At 33.7% G+C, this 8,069-nt stretch overlaps 1 long non-coding RNA gene across 1 annotated transcript; it reads left to right on the forward strand.

Moving 5' to 3' along the window:
- The first annotated feature begins 290 nt into the window (after positions 1-290).
- On the forward strand, positions 291-1,825 carry LOC107914712 (uncharacterized). Its single transcript, XR_005919270.1, has 2 exons — positions 291-793; positions 980-1,825. It is a non-coding gene; the product is annotated as an uncharacterized lncRNA (long non-coding RNA).
- Positions 1,826-8,069: the final 6,244 nt, after the last annotated feature.

An 8,069-nucleotide genomic window follows, 5' to 3' on the forward strand; every position in this document is an offset into this window, starting at 1 on the left:
TTCAATTAGAAAACAATTATCATATTAAAACTCAATATAATACTATATTTGACTCGTAAATATTAAATAGTAGTATTTACGAGCTCACTCATTAGATTTGTGGTCCTAAAATCACAGTTTTCGACACCACTGAAAATGAGTTGTTACAAGAGGATACCAAAAAAAAAATGAGGATACCCTAAAAAAATCTAAGAGTGTACGAAAAAACATAAGGGATTACCATATAGACGAGAAAATGCCAAAATTTGTGAGGGAGTACCAAAAAAATAAAGAAATACCAGGAAATGTGACAGATTACTAGAAAACATGAGGGAATACCAAAAAAAATGAGGCTTATTGAAAATAATGCTCATGAAGATCCATTTGTTTTATACAAAGCCGAAAAATGGGAGGATTTGAGTAAAAATATAGGCCCGAAATATGGGCTTGGGCAAAAATCGAGGCCCGTTTTGCCTCGGGCAAAATTTTTTTGACCCGGGCCCGGCCCGGCTATAAATAATATTTTTTTAATTTTATTATTACATTTTACATTTTACCTTTCCCTTTCCCCTCCCCATTTCCCCAACCCCGTTAAAATTTTAGACAGAAATCCCCTTCCCTTCCTTCCTTTTTTTCCCCAAATTGAAAACCCACCTACAGTCCCCACCGATCCACCATCCCACCTCCGGTCTCCGGTCCTCCAGCACTCCACCTCCACTCCACGACACTAGGTGGCTGTTCTCTTCACTTCGATTCTTCTGCAACTTCCGAGTCCGACCCAAACCCTTCAAATCAACAAGTTCAAGCCTTCAAGGTAACTTCTTTCTATTCTTCTTCACTTTAGTTTTCATTTTAATCATGTATTTAAGACTTAAGAGAAGGCTGCTCTTTATTGCTGAGTTTAGTGACGGTGACATGCTTCGATTTTTAATATACTGTTGCCATGTTCTCTTTGAACTTTGAAGTTTGAAGTCATTTGCTAGTGCTTTTCATTTTCCAGATTTTGAAGTCATTTTAATAAATTTGAAGTCATTTTGAAGGTAATTCATTTTCCAGACTTTGGCATGTCATTTTCCAGATTTTGGCATGTCATTTTCCCGATTTTATTTTATTTCCAGAAAAACTGTTTACATGTATGAGTAGTAAATATTTCTTGTCATCCATTTTCTTGGTCAACATACGGGAATTTGATCTTAAAGATCCTTAAGATTAAAATACGAATGAAGTTAGGTTTACATGGTCATGTTTTTGCAAAGTCAAAATTTCATCTGCTTTTCTTTTTGGTTTGATCTGTTTTTTGGTTGGTGAGAAAGTGAATGAAAAGTTGCTGAAAATGAATTGAATTGAATTTGTTGGTTGATGTAAAATGAATTGAAAATGAACTGTGGCGGGGTTTTGTTTTTCGTAGAGTTTCGGTTAGTAAAAATACATTTTGTAAGCTCATAAGAGAAATAGGACTTTGATAATGAAATGATTTTGATACGTCTAAGAACATGTTCACTACTGGTCCAAAAAAAACAAACCACCAACCCTCTGTAGCAGTCATGACAATCCCAGTACCAGCTCTTTGAAAAATCGAGTCTTTTATTGTAGCAAAGGTCGTTTAACTGGCATTCACATGGGTCTAATTATTTGACAGTTTTTTGCAGCTTCAAACTTACAAGCAATAGTAGTGCTTATTGCCCAATTGATAATATGCTGCTAGTCCTTATTACTTGTATAATCATTTTTATTTTTATTCTCTTTTTTTAAGAATTGATTGTTAGTTTGTTACCTAAATGTCACAAATGTGTAATTATAGACAATTAAATAACATTTAAATTCAATTAGTTGGTAATTTTTTAAACTTACAGTGTATTAGTTTAGTGTAATGCTACATCAACTCTAACATAAAGTTTATAGATAACATGATGAAAGCTATTATTTTAAATTTTTTTCATTATATACAAAAAAAATATAATTTGATATTTGATATAACTTTAATAAAAATTAGTTTTAACTTCTAAGTAAAAAAAAAAAAACGGGCCGGGCCGGGCTCGGGCTTCATATTTTTTCCACGGGCCGGGCCTGGGCTACATCTCAGGCCCATATTTTGGGCCGGGCTGGGCCCGGGCCTAGTAAGCGGGCTGAAATTATTTTTGGGCCCGGCTCGAACCCGGCCCGGCCCGGCCCATGAGCACCTCTAGTTGGAGTTCTCCATACTTAGATATTTGACCATCTTTTATCGGGAAGGTTAGAGTCTCAACTCTTCAAACAATAGAGATATTGTGCCAAAGCATTTATGCTCGATTTTATTTTAAAGTTTTATCTCTTGATTTTATAGAGAGTTAAGTTAGATTCATAGAGTTTAAAAAGTATCTCATCTATGAAAACAAATACACATTATGTCTTTATTGAAAAAATTAATTAGTAATAACATATCAACAAAAAATTTTCAAAGTTTTTCTATATATTTTGATAAATCCCGAAAGAGAAAACAGGTCAGGGATTTCCTTTCCCCCTCTGAAAATCACCTAGCATTTACTCTAAAGATGGCTAAAAAGGTTAAGAATATTAACCTTTCATTGGATGAGATTACTGATCGGGACTCCAAATTTGAGCTCCAATTATGAAGACTTTAAAATACGACGGCTTCAGTATTTAGTGGAGTAGGCGGAGGCACCAACACCTTCCTTGACTCATCACAAGTTGTTGGAAGGGAAGCTGATGTCTTAAATGTAGTTGATCTCCAGATTAGCTCTGCTACTATAACACCCCAACCCGAAACTGGAATGTCATATTAGTCACCGAAGTGACTCTTCGATAACACCATTGAACCTCCAAAACACCACATGCAAACAAATTTATAACTTAACATGCAGTGGAAAAGTCATGCAATGGACTAAGGTATGAAAACTCAGATTTCGTTCTTAGGGTTCGCCCCTAAGGGGGTTCACAGTTTCTTACTTCGTAACATTGTTTCGCACTAAAAACAGGTAGGCTAAGAATAGACTACGCGAACTATACCTCGCTGACCGAACCTTGCAAACCATACCCTACAAAGTATAATGTCAGCAAACCCTAGTGTGAATGCAACTATTTAATTTCTCCAACAAAACCAGTTTTATAGGCAGACGTTAAGTAAAATATCTAAAGTTTAAAACAAGACTAGGTTTATTGATAAGACTCACACCTTGCATAGCTCTCGGGAAAGTAAGAAAATGGTGTATTTTTAGTGAATACTTTAAAAGCTCAGCAAACTTTCGATTGCGATCTATCCAGTCTTGGAGGGGTTCTCGCGAACCCATCTGATACGCGAGCTGGTATAGAAGAAGGTTGGTTAAGTAAAATTCAAGCTGCGAGTTGGTGCGATTTCGGCTTTGTATAAAACAACTTATGGTGTTAAAAGTCTTCATTAGTCACGAAATATGGTTGCTAGGATTATTAAAACATGGGCAAATACCTTTTGTTAAAAAAAAAAAAACATTACATCAGTGTTTCTATCTTATGTAAACTTTTAAATGGGAAAGCAAAAAGGGAATTCGTGGATACCCGATATTACGAGTGAGCAAAACTCGATTCGACTCGAAAAATTCAAGAAAAATTCAAATTTTGAGTCAAACGAATCGAGTTATTCGAATCAACTCGAATTTTTTTTTCTAAATTTCGAGTTCGAATCGAGTTAAGTTTTCGAATTCGAATAACTCGAATAACTCAAATAATTCGAATAATTCGAATAATTCGAATATCAAATTATAATATTTTACATTTTTACCCTAAACTCCCAAACATTTTTACTTTTCAATCAAAACTTTTACTCCTTCCCACTTTCCCCCAAAACTTTTACTCCCCTCTCCTCCTAACCCCCCAATCTACCCAAAATCTATTTCCCACCAAAATTTTACTCTCCCATTTACTTTTTCTCAAAATTTTACTCCCAAAAACTCTCAAAACCTTTTATTTTCCCCCAAAATTTTTACTCCCTCACACTTTTCCCCTAAAACTTCTATTCTCTTTCCATCCCACCTCCCACCTCCCATCTCCCACCTACCCCAAACCCTCCCCTCTCCAAAATTTTTTTAATATTTTCCCTCCAAAATTTTACTCCCCCCTATTTACTTTCCCTCAAACTTTTATTCCCCAAAACTTTTTATTTTCCCCCTAAACTTTTACTTCTCACCTTTTACTATCAAATAAAAAATCACTAAACATAAATAGTAATAATTTTATTTCTATCTACTATTTATATTATTAAATTAAATTTCATATTTTATATTTTATATTATTTATATTATTGAATGTTTAGTCATATTGAATATTTATATTAAAAATTGAATTATTAATTATGCCATAAAATATTCGTGTTAAAATTTTATATTGGTATCAATGTCACATTTTATTTTTAAAATAACTTTTATTAAAAAGTCATATTTTTACATTTAATATATTTTTTAATTCCAAAATACATGGTGACAAGAATCTGAAGATAATTGAAACAACTAAGTAAGCAAAGAAGCTAACCAGTATATAAAAAATTAATAAATAAATTATGAGGTGATGAAAGTTAATAAAAAATTTGATTAAGGTGGACAATTTTTATTACGATGGGTGACAGTGGTTACAAGGACTCAAAATTATCTTTTAAAATTTAACTCGAACAAATATATTTGATTCGATTCGATTCAAATTCCATCTCACTCGACTCGATTTGAGAAAATTTCAAATCAAATTAGGATGATAAAATATGATTTGTCAACTCGGTTAACTCGAAATTTTTTTATTCGATTCGATTCGATTTGATTCGATCGAACGTTCACCCCTACCCGATATAATTTAAGGAAATAATAAAATATATTTTTACATCCAGGACAGATTATGGCCCATATTGCCTCTATGTTTCAAAAGTCAACCTTTCTAAGTACCCAAGAAAATATGCCAGATCTCTAGCTCGGCCGTGTTACCTCACCCAATTCTACCTATCTTAAATATTTTAAAGAGTGTGAGAGTTTACAACTGAGTGAATGAACAGAAAAACCGTACAAATACATAAGTTAAATGAGAGCTTTATCAAGGTTATTGTTCCGCGAACTGGGTTCGCCATATTACAGAAATTTTGGTTCACGGATACACAATATTAGTTAGTATAGATGAGTAAAACATAATATTTTAAAACAAAACAGAATCTTGTAGACATGATTTTTTGTTGGATAATCGAATCTCCTTATAACACCTCAGAATGACTCAATGAGTTTGGCATATCCCATAAGTGTTGCGCTAAGCTAACACTCTCCATCACACTATCATATCCTATTGAATGAAGCTTAGCTCATTATTTCTTTATTTCTCCTAACTTGTCCTAGGGCCTATCACCCAAATCACAACTCAAACAGAAAAATGAAGCAATAGGACAAGGCTCCAAGGTGTTTATCAAGCCATTATCTTTAAGGTTCTATTTGTCCCTACCTATACTTAGTGTACGAATGAGTTTTAAGCAAATGAACCTCGAGAATACAAGTAAGCCTGGCGACTATTTGCGTTTTGCACTAATGAAAACAATCCACCAAGCATTGAACAGAGTATAACAAGAAAATCAATTTCTATAAAGAATTTTTGCAACAATTCTTTACAGAACAATCTAATAATAGTAGAAGATGGAGGAAGGATAGAAAGAACTTTTGAGAATTTTTTGGTATGCCTTCCAAATGAAATCTCACTCCTATCTATAGGAACTCTCATGTCTCTTCATAGAGACATAACTTTTAATAGGTGCCTTTTCTAAATAGTCACATCTTTAAAACAGACATAATTGTTCAACTAATATCTCATAACTATTCAAGTAATATTACTTGTGTAACACTCCTAGCTCGTATCTGTCGACGTATTAGGGCTACGGAGTGTTACCAGAGCATAATGTCATACAATGAAAAATTTATTACCATAACAGTTCACAAGTTAAGTCATAGCAACACTAGTCAAAAACAAACATACGGTCCCTTTTATGAGCCTTCGAGGCCCTAAAAAGACATTAGAAACGATTCAGGACTAAATTGGAAACATATTAAATTTTTCAGAAAAAGGAAAAATTTTTCAAACTGCAGGGGTCACATGGCCGTGTGACTCACATGGCAAAGAGACACACCCATGTCTTAGGCCGTGTGGACATTTGAAATAGGGACACATGGCCGTGTCCTAGCCCGTGTCTGCACCCGTGTAACTCACTGACTTGGGTCACATGGCCAAGCCACACGCCCGTGTGCCAGGCCATGTGCTAGGTCGTGTAACAGTCTAACTTGCAACCGTTTGAAAGCTACAGGGGACATATGGCCGTGTGTCATACACGATTGAGACATACGCCTAAGTCTTTTTTCGTTTGGACAAAAAATAGGTCATTTCCAAGCCATTTTTCTCACCCAAACTCACACCTAATGAACAAGCCATTTGCACCTAAAATAAAACATTCAAAACACACTTTACATATGCATATGCAAGCTTACACAAGATAGAAACTATCCATTCAACCAATATGTCGAAATGGCACCTCAATTTGAATAATCAAAATTATCTAAACACCTAACCAATTCCTTCACTAATTAAATTATCAATTGAACAAATTCACTATCACATTTTTCATAATGATCATAAACCAAAAACTCATGTACAACAAATACAAAATGACCATTTTCCCGACTAACATATACCATACCAATTTGAGCAAAAGATGATCACTTTTAAACTACCAAAACTAGCTATTTTCAAAATCATGATACATTTATTCCACACCAACCATTTATTGTTACTATACCATTTCCATCAACATTTCCTTACCATCATCTTAACCAACACAACATCAACTTAACAACCACACAAAATACCATATAATCTTAATACCATACCAACTAATTCCTCAACCAAGATAACAAATATTTAAGCCACACATAATGACTAAATTCACTAAACAAAACAACTATACATGCCATTATAACCATGACTTAGAATCATCAAAATATACCGATATAATAGATGGATAGTGTGATGGATCTCTGCCAACTTCCAATCTGAACGAGCTTCTGATTATCTAGAAACACAAAGGAAAATAACACAAAGTAAGTATACAATGCTTAATAAGTTCGTAATTCATAAACAAAGCTTACCATTTCAATTTATAAGCATAAAAATAATTTGAGACAATCCAACATGACTTGGCATTAGCCTAAGCAAAAACAACCTTTCAAGTTAGATAATCACATAGCTTAGCAATTCATCTCAAAACATTATAGCTTTTATACATACTACTTATAAGCATTCATATTTTCAAGCATATGGCTAAGCATTTTTCAAACATCATCAGCTCATATCTTTTCATACTTTCATAGTATCACTTATTGAAGCATTTGTCGAATCTTCCCTCTTTAATACCAGTTGAACCACTAGAATAATATTGGATACGCGAGAATCTCGTACACTATGTGCCAACATGTGGTCGAAACCACTACTATCTCATATCTCGTATCAATGCTCTTTCTCGATCCATAAAAGGGTTTGCTCACACAAGCTGTTAGTCAAGATGTAGCTACACTGTGCTGCTCACACAATCTTTCAAGTAACTGCAACACATGCCATAAAATTAGCCACCGGTAGGATGTACAAGATCAACACCCAAAATAATGTAACCCCTAATGACATGTTATTTGTATCCTATATATTCCTAAGGTTCAAACAGGATCCGAAAGTTGTCGAAACTTCGTTGGATATTTTTGTAGAGTCGAAACATCGATATATAACATAAAAGCATTTAATTCGAACATAATTCAATGCTATTTAAATTAACGAACTTACCTCAAACACGAATGGAAAAATATGATTGATTAATCTAATACTTTTTATTTTCCCCGATCTAAATCCGTACATTGCTTTTCTTGATCTATATAATCAAATTTAACTCATTCAAAATTCATTCCATTCAATTTAATCCAAAAATCAAAATTTGGTAAAATCACACTTTTGCCCTTAAATTTTTTTAATTCACTTCAATTTAGTCCCTAGCTCATAAAAATGTAAATTCATGCAATTTAGTCCAAACCCATGCTAGCCGAATATTAATTTAGTCCATA

The sequence above is a fragment of the Gossypium hirsutum genome, chromosome D10 (assembly GCF_007990345.1).
Source record: "Gossypium hirsutum isolate 1008001.06 chromosome D10, Gossypium_hirsutum_v2.1, whole genome shotgun sequence".
Lineage (NCBI taxonomy): Eukaryota > Viridiplantae > Streptophyta > Magnoliopsida > Malvales > Malvaceae > Gossypium > Gossypium hirsutum.